Here is a 9,335-nt window from a genome sequence, read left to right as displayed (position 1 = left end):
TTGAAGTTCCCTGGAATTATCCCTCATTAGCCAATTAAACAACAAATCTCAGTACAGAAAAACTTAATCAGGTGCATGTGCCTGGTTAAAAATTGCATCAGGGTAAACATTAGCCAGTTATTCCATTGCTCTTTCAAATAAAAAAAAGTCTTGCAGATATCAGATCATTTGGAAGAAAATATGACAGACATTTAGGAACCAAGTGCACAAAAGAAAAGGAATCAATTATAGAAAAACAATGAGGGTAGATCAAAATAATTTTTATTCTCTAGAAGTCTTCAGTATCCTTGTCATTGCCTTTAAAATTACCTCCTTTTTCTCCTACTTTCCACCCAGACCTCCTATGCCCTAAAATGATGCCAACCATCTCTTTGAGAGATTATTCAATTGAACTGATCTGTGGTTGCTGGGAGGTGTAAAAGCAGGTGATAGTAATTTTCCCCTCACACCTTGGGAACCCCCCAAAAGCATCAGAAACACAAAACAGTTCACCCAACATCTGCTTGAATTTAAAACTGCTTTGACTATGTTTACACTCATTCTGTTTACTTACTATAAATGTTTGCGTGACTGAGCTTTACTTGCATGAATGATAGCTGAAGGCCATTTCAAAGTTACAAGAATGATCATATAGAGAAAGTGAAATTAAAATTTAACTGACTGAAAATCGTAGCACAGGCAAGCACATAAACAGTTGAGGTGGTACCACCCCCAGCCAAAACAAAGAAGTCTTGGCATATTGTAATACTTTCAGTTGGGGTAGATAACGTGCCTTAACATAACATGAAAACACGATTGTAAATTCCAATATAGACAAACATTCAGAGTGACTATTCAGGTGATAAAATTATTCACATGCATAAATGAGTTGTACTGGGATTGCTGTTTACCATTTGTAAGAGATGAATTTTTTTAAAATAAAGGATTTTACTAGGGCTGTCAATTAACCTCAGTTAATTCACGATTAACTAAAAAAAAATAATCGCGATTAATCGTGGTTTTAATCGCACTGTTAAACAATAGAATACCAATTGAAATTTATTACATATTTTGGATGTTTTTCTACATTTTCAAATATATCAATTTCAATGACAACACAGAATACAAAATTACAGTGCTCACTTTATATTATTTTTATTACAATTATTTACACTGTAAAAATGATAAACAAAATAAATAGTATTTTTAATTCACCTCAGACAAGTACCATCACGAACTCTCTTCATTGTGAAAGCACAACTTACAAATGTAGGGTTTTTTTGTTACATAACTGACCTCAAAAAAAAACAATGTAAAACTTTAGAGCCTACAAGTTCACTCAGTCCTACTTCTTGTTCAGCCAATCGCTAAGACAAACAAGTTTGTTTACATTTACAGGACATAATGCTTCCTGCTTCTTATTTACAACGTCACCTGAAAGTGAGAACAGACATTCGCATGGCACTTTTGTTGCCAGCATTGCAAGGTATTTACATGACAGATATGCAGAACCTTTGTATGTCCCTTCATGCTTTGGCCACCGTTACAGAAGATATGCTTCGATGTGGATGACACTTGTTAAAAAAATAATGTGTTAATTAAATTTGTGACTGAACTCCTTGGGGGAGAATTGTATGTCTCCTGCTCTGTGTTTTACCAGGATTCTGCCATATATTTCATGTTATAGCAGTCTTGGATGGTGACCCAGCATTTCACAAAACACAAAGAAGGTACCAATGTGAGATTTCTAAAGATAGCTACAGCACTCAACCCAAGATTTAAGAATATGAAGTGCTTTCCAAAAATCAGATCAAGACGGGGTGTGGAGTATACTTTCAGATGTCTTAAAAGAGCAACATTCTGATGCGGAAACTACAGAACCCAAACCACCCAAAAAGAAAATCAAGCTTGTGCTGGTGGCATCTGACTCAGGTAATGAAAATGAGCATGCATTGGTCAGCACTGCTTTGGATCGTTATCGAGCAGAACCTGTCATCGACTTGGACGTCTGTCCTCTGGAATAGTGGTTGAAGCATGAAGGGGCATATGAATCTTTAGCGCATCTGGCACGTAAATATTTTGCAACGCCGGGTACAACAGTGCCATGCAAACATCTGTTCTCTTTCAGGTAACATTGTAAATAAGAAGCAAGCAGCATTATCTCCTGCAAATGTAAATAAACATGTTTGTCTTAGCGATTGGCTGAACAAGAAGTAGGACTGAGTGGACTTGTAGAATTATGTACAAAAAATAACTGCACTCAAAAAAATCCAATATAAAATTTTAGAGCCTACATTTGTAAGTTCAGCTTTCATGATAAAGAGATTGCACTACAGTACTTGTATTAAGTGAATTGAAAAATACTACTTTTTTTTATAGTGCAAATATTTATAATACAAATAAATATAAAGTGAGCACTGTACACTTTGTATTCTGTGTTGTAATTGAAATCCATATATTTGAAAATATGGAAAGCATCCAAAAATATTTATATAAATAGTATTCTATTATTGTTTAATTGTGCAATTAATCACACCATTCATTTTTTTAATCGCTTGACAGCCCTAATTTTTACCTTGTCCAAGTCCCTTCAGTGTTTCATTACGTACCCCAGGATCCAGTATGTAACAGTTAGTTTTGCCATTATAAATCCACAATTTCCTGTAGCCCTAGCTACTGTTTGTTGAAACATTCTTTTAAAGAATTTTGTTTTGATATACGTGATATGATTTTCAGGGATTTGTCTGACAGTCTCCAAGATGAGATGAGATATTGGGTGAGTAGTGGGATTCACTGAACAGATGGGACATGAATGATGTAACCAAATATGTAAATCTAAAAAGGTTTATGGATCAGAAAGTTTCTTTTGTTACTGTTAAAAGAACACCAATACATTGTCTTTGTCACTGCTGCAAAGGGATGAAAGGAATAGAGTCAGCAGTTATAGGCTCTAAATCTGGCTAAACTTTTCTTATTAAATCTCTTCGCACAGTGAGAGTTTTTATTTCAAAACATTTTATGCCCTTTCCCCCAATAGAATAATAACAATAAATAAACCAACATGCATGCCAGCATGTCAACAGTTACAAGCCTACAACAAAAAGACAGAATGTGAATGCACATTGCAGGAGGGGGAAAATATTAGGTAAGAAAAATTTTAATCTGTTATAAATAATTAAGTAGGGGTGTGGGAGATGAGAAATTCTGACCATATTGCTCTATAAATGAACAATATATGTTGCTCTCTATTAGAGCTCAGAAAAATATTGGCAAGGAAACCCAAAAGCATACAAGGCTTTCCTGATTATGAGTTTGTTCAACACCCAGCCCAGGTTTGCAATCCTCAGCCCCGTTTTGACTAAACCTAGAGGAAGCACTTCAGCATGACATGGCATTTTTGACTGAATTTTGCTTTCAGATTTTGATTTGAACTTTAAAGTGAAAACAAAAACTGGGTAAACCCCAATATAGATTAAAACCAAGGGGAAAGTTTGCACAAACTTCTGATGAGCAAAGCTGCCAATTTTTGCTCAGCTGTATTCAATGCAGCGCACTCTACAATAGCATCTCTGCAACCCAAACATCTTGCTAATTCTAACAAGTAACCCCAGTTCAGTCCTCAGCTCCTTTTCAAGTCAGCCATGTCATGCCAGCAGTTAAGCAGACATCCCCAGTGAAATCTATGAGGACTTCTGCCTGCATGTCAAGGGTACAACATGACCGAATGGGAGCTGAACTTGGCTCTGTGTATGTGCCAAGTACACTTTGTTAAAACTCTGCAAGTGTTCACAGTGGGAGCTAAGAGAAAGATTCCATCATACTTACTCATATGGAGTGAGTATACCTTATGTGGCAAGTAGTTCAAATGACTTCAGTAAAACTCATGGATTAAAGAACTCCTTCCACATGAGCGAGGGTGGCAGAATCTGGCACCAAATGATTATGGCTAGATTATGTCCTAGTCCTACAGAGCTATGCGGAGGCATAAGGTAGTAAGTGGCCCACCCTTCCCTGCATAGCCAGTTAGGACCTGCCTAATTTTTTTCTCCAGGATGCGTGAGGGGAGCAGCACCCACGTGTCCAATACCTCCTTCCAGAAGGATGAACTGGGTTGAGGGCAATGAGAGATTCCACTCCCTAAATATCAACTAGCTATGTGGACCTAGCTATGTGTGACTCACCACATTCCAGAAGAGTGTGGAAGAAGGGAGCCCTGGAGAAACTGTGCCTCAAAACGTATGTCCAAGTCACGAGTCCTTGCCAGGGCTGGATTTCCAGTTAGGCACAGTAGGCACATGCCTAAGGGCACTGGTGTTCTAGGGGCACCTAAAAGTTAAAAGTGGGTTAAAAGTTTAATTTTTTTATGGAAAACATGAAGATCAGCTGTAGGTGGGGGAGGAGGAGAGGAGGAGGGGAGTGGAAGATGCTGTGCCTAGGGGCGTGTAAAGTGTAAATCCGGCCCTGTTCCTTGCTGGTGCTCCTGCTAGGATTATGTGCTGCCTCAGGGCTGTCTCTAAAAGGCGCAATGAGCAATCATAATAAATAGAATGACTTGATGGATATAATGGATCTGTACAGTAAATGCTGTGATGTGAACTTTTAAGCACAAGCACGGACTTTAGGCTTAAAGTTCATTCTAATTCTAGAGGCATTATTGATCCAGTGATTGGGAATACAACTGGAATCAGCAACACCTCGAAAAGCAGAATAAATCTTTAAAGAGTGTTCACTCTACTTCTGAAGTTGTGCTTGTGCTTAAAAGTTCACATCACAACATTTACAACACAAAAGTAGTTCCAATAATGCATTCTGGTTATAAGCAAAAAGGCAAACCGGTCTCTACAAATAAAAATAAAAGTAAGAATTTAAGCCACTGGCTTTAATTCTGTGGCCCATGCTGCTTAAATGAATAGGTAAAATATTATTATTATATTACATTTGTATTACCATAACACTTAGGTGCCTTTATCATGGCCCCCTTCCTTTAGCAGTGAAAACCTGAACCTTCGTATCTGGGAGCACTACCAACAGAAAGTCACAAGTGGCCAGAACATTATCCTGTGGTCTTGAGATTAAAGACACTTCACTGTAGACTTTAGGCTTAAAGAAGCCTCTTCCTTTTTTTAATTTATGCCAGATTGCTCTAGGTCTTTTGACATGATTATTACTATTTGACTCTACCAGTGGCGGATTTAGAGTTAGTGGGGCCCTGTGCTCAGCTTCATTTTTGGGGCCGCTCCTTGGGACCCAGCCAAGAAAAAGAACATTCTCTCTTGTCTCTCCCCTGCCCCCGTTTTTCATTCTTTTTTTCTTCATCCTCCTCCTTTAAGAAATGGGAAGTAAATGAAAATAAAGTGAGGTACCTTGATTATTCTTGTAGTCTAACTTATTTTTCCACAGACCACTTGAAAATCGCTGAGGGTCTTGGCGGACCACTTAATGATCTTTCCAAATATTGTTTGTACCATTAGCTAACGATTGTAAAGCGCTTTGGATAAGAGTGCTTTATTTTAAAAAAATGTAAAAAAGCATTGGGGTGTGGGGTCTGGCCAGGATTTAGGGTGCGGGAGGGGGCTCAGGGCTGGGGGTGCAGGGTCTGAGAGGGAGTTAGGGTGCAGGAGCAGGCTGGGGGTTGGGGTGCAGGGTCTGGCCAGGAGTTAGGGTGCGGAAGGGGTCTCAGGGCTGGGACAGGGGGTTGGCATGTGGAGCGCTTACCTGGGGCAGCTCCCATTTGGTGCAAGGGGTGCAGGTGGGGATGTGTGGGGGGTGCAGGAGTTAGGGAGGGCTGGGGGTGTAGGAGTCAGGGCTGGGGGTGCAGGATCTGGGAGGGAGTTAGGGTGCAGGAGCGGGCTGGGGGTTGGGGTGCAGGGTCTGTCCATGAGTTAAGATGCAGGAGGAGGCTCAGGGTTGGGGCAGGAGGTTGGGGTGTGGAGCGCTTATCTGGGGCAGCTCCCATTTGGTGCGAGGGGTGCAGATGGGAATGTGGTGGGGGGTGCTGGAGCTCCCATTTGGTGCTCAGAGTGGGGCAGTGCAGGAGTCAGGGAGGGCAGAGGGCTGGGGGGGCGTGCAGGAGTCAGGGCAGGGGACTGGGAGTGTGGGCTGCGGTAGTGGGGGTGCAGCCAGCCCCCCGTCCTGAGCAGCTCACGGCAGGGGCTGGGGGGGGTATGTGTAGGGGGAGTGCGGGGGCCCCAACTTTGCTCTGCCCTGCCCCAATTCCACCCCCTTCCCGAAGGCCCCGCCCCCCACCTCCTCCCCTGAGTGTGCTGTGGCCCCGCTCCTCCCCGTCCCTCCTGGGGCAACCTGAGTGCTGGCAAACAGCTGTTTGGCGGAAGCGGAAGAGCTGGGAAGGAGAGGGTGAGGGGCGGGAACACGGCACGCTCAGGGGAGGAGGGAGCTTGGCTGCCGGTGGGTATGGAGCCTGCAGCAGGAGCCCCAAGAGCCGGCAAGAGCAAGTTTCTGCCCCCGCAGCTGCCTGGCCCTGGGGCCCCCTGTCGTCACGGGGACCCTGCCAGGGCACCCTATGTTTCACTGTAAATCCGCCTCTGAACTCTACTGTAGAGAATAGAAGTCACAACGAATCAAGTAGCAGACAGACAGCTTTATAGCTTTTATTTGTGAAACCTGAAATATGATTTGCTACACAACATTTGGAAAAAAGTGATTTAAACTTTTTTTTTTTAAATGTATTAAATTAACTGACAAACTGCATTGTAACTACTTGCTGCTAATATCCCTGCTTAGCAGGGCTTTGGCATGTCATGACGTTTCTTCTGTAGCAAGGAATTTAGGGCTAACTTCTCATCCATAAAGAAAATCTTAAAGATCCAATTTGTCTTTGATGCCCAGCGGCCCACAAAATAAATTTGAAACTTGTGGGCTTCCTGGTTTCCATTTTTATCCTTCAGTATTTAACTAAATACCACATGTAACCAAAAAACCTATACCAGCTTTCCTAATTTAATCTGTGTGTGTTTATGGAAGACATTAAAAAATAAAAGTGAATTGCATATGGTCTGTTCTCGGCATTTAAGTTTACTTCCTGCTGTCATTTTCTGATAGTAGCACAGCATTAAATTAGTTCTGCACTAAGTTACTATAATGAAAACCAGACCACAAAAAATATTCATTTGAGAATGATTGGTAAAATCCTGTCTTATTGAAAATAGGGCTCACTTTACCCTTACAGACAGCTGTGCAAGTCAAGTCTACCTGAAGTCTTACAGATTTCATGGAAAATTTAGTCTGTACTTTAAGCCATGTAGCTGAGACTTGAACATCTGAATCCAAACCTCATCTGGCCACCTACATGCTTCATAGTTAAAGCTGCACTTCATCTTCTAAATTTGTGTATATTAAAAACACTTTGATGTTGTTTTGTCCATAGACTTGACATCCTGAGCTTCCTGTGAAAATATGTTGCATGAAATGACAGGACAGTGCACAAATTAGCCATAGAAAAAGTTAAACAACACAAGAAACAAGGCCTTTCCTTTACTTTTCTTTTGATGCTTTAGAGAGTCAGAGCAAGGATAAAATTACATTGAAGTTGACACTGGCTTTGCAAACTTGGAACAATTAAAATTATTTAGTTATTTCTTCAACTCATTTAAAAAAACCCCACGAACAATCCATTTAATTGTTTGAGGCACTGTTTTTGCTCTGAACAACATATTTTTGAAGATCTCATATGAGGAACGGATCTATTAAATGAAAATGAAATGTATCAATATTTCTGCAATTTTGGCTTATGAGAGTAGTCCCATTCACTCCAAAGTTGGAGTTACTTGAATGAACAAGGGTTGCAGGAATGAATTCTGAAATTTTAGATATTTCATTGAGTTTGTCACTATAAAACCAAATTTGCAAAACATTGATGTGCCTCTAAGATACCTGTATTGTTGTTATTAAGATGAATGCCTCATACCATTGAAATTGTAAGTTACTTCTCTGACTTTCAAATAAAAATAGAGAAACTTACTTTTTGAATGATATATTGCAGGTTGAATTGCTAATAATCTGAAAAAGTTCACATTGATTGTTCACACAGTCACAATGTCCAAATTATAAAGTATTATACTGAAAGAAAAATTGTTTAGAAAACATTAGGGTCGTGAGGTTAAGAATTCAAAAGTCAAGAAATGACATTAAAGTCACACAACACCTTAACTTTATCCCCTATTACATTTACATTAGCCATTAACAATCCTGACCGTTATAATTAGATGAGCTGTAATAAAAGTTTTTCTACAATATTGGATACACATGTAGAATCTTAGAGTACTCAGTATTGTGTATCCCAGACATACAGATTCTATTAAATCTATGAGGAATATAGAATAGATAGATGAAATGAAAATATAAAGTTCATGTTGATGCAATTATTAAAATATAAGAGATAAGAGAAGTCAGCATATAAAAATGTCCTAAGTAAATAATAAAAAAACTCAGCAAGATTGAAAAACATGCACATTGCTAAAAAGTTCACCAAGGACATAAGTAACACTGACTTTTAAATCACCATTAGGATTAAGAGTTAACAACTAAATGAGTTTAAATAATGGAGTTTATACCTCTCAGAGCCATTGTTTCAGGCTAGGTGCAGTCTCAGGAGACTATACTGCATTAGCTTACACTTCATTGACATTTGTAGGCTTTGTTCATAACCATAAAGGCAAGCACGCTTGGTGGTTTTGTTTTTTGTTTTGTTTTTCAACAAAATCTTAGATGATTTTGTAGATTGTAGACAGGCTATTGTGACAGATTTTTGTTACCAATCTGCCTGAGGCATTAGTTGATTAGGCTGAGGCCACAGGAGGGGGGAGCCCTGCGGAGCACACCAAATGCTTTGCCCCTGGTATTTCATGTTTGCTCTGTCCAGCACTGTTAGTATTGCATGTTGGGGATTTTATAATTAAAGGTGAGCCCCACCCTCAGTCGTAGCATGACAAAGAACTGGAGGGAGGTTTAGAATTCCTCTCTCTACCCTGGTTGGCGGGGGAAGGGTGCAGGTGGGTCCACCCCCGGTCGTAGAGGTAACGGGCAATAGGAGGAGGACTTAGAGATCCTCGCTCCAAGCGATAGGCACAATTCTCAGTGCATACACCCGCAGTCGTAGTATGACTGAGTAGAAAAAGGAGAGCTTTGGGGTTTTTTGCTCAGCCCGAGAGGGGCACTTGCAGAGGAGAGCATTGGGGTTTTTCGCTCAGCACGGGAAGGGTTGTGGCGTATGCACCCTCGGTGGGATCAGACCGAGTAATAAAGAGGGAGGCTTAGCGTCTCTCCCTCTGGCCCCTCAAAGGTGGGGGGAGAGCATTGTAAACCCCGGTATGGGCAACGTGAAATCTCAAGTAATTAAA

At 40.6% G+C, this 9,335-nt stretch overlaps 1 long non-coding RNA gene across 1 annotated transcript; it reads left to right on the top strand.

The window, feature by feature from the left end:
- Window positions 1-1,598: 1,598 nt before the first annotated feature.
- Window positions 1,599-8,982, top strand: LOC122464326. The gene is made up of 3 exons (XR_006288266.1): window positions 1,599-1,611; window positions 8,576-8,580; window positions 8,792-8,982. It is a non-coding gene; the product is annotated as an uncharacterized LOC122464326 (long non-coding RNA).
- The last annotated feature ends 353 nt before the right edge of the window (window positions 8,983-9,335 follow it).

Source organism: Chelonia mydas, chromosome 2, assembly GCF_015237465.2.
Source record: "Chelonia mydas isolate rCheMyd1 chromosome 2, rCheMyd1.pri.v2, whole genome shotgun sequence".
Classification (NCBI taxonomy): Eukaryota; Metazoa; Chordata; order Testudines; family Cheloniidae; genus Chelonia; species Chelonia mydas.
The sequence above is the reverse complement of the archived record's forward strand: the minus strand, read 5'-3'. Positions and strand labels throughout refer to the sequence as shown.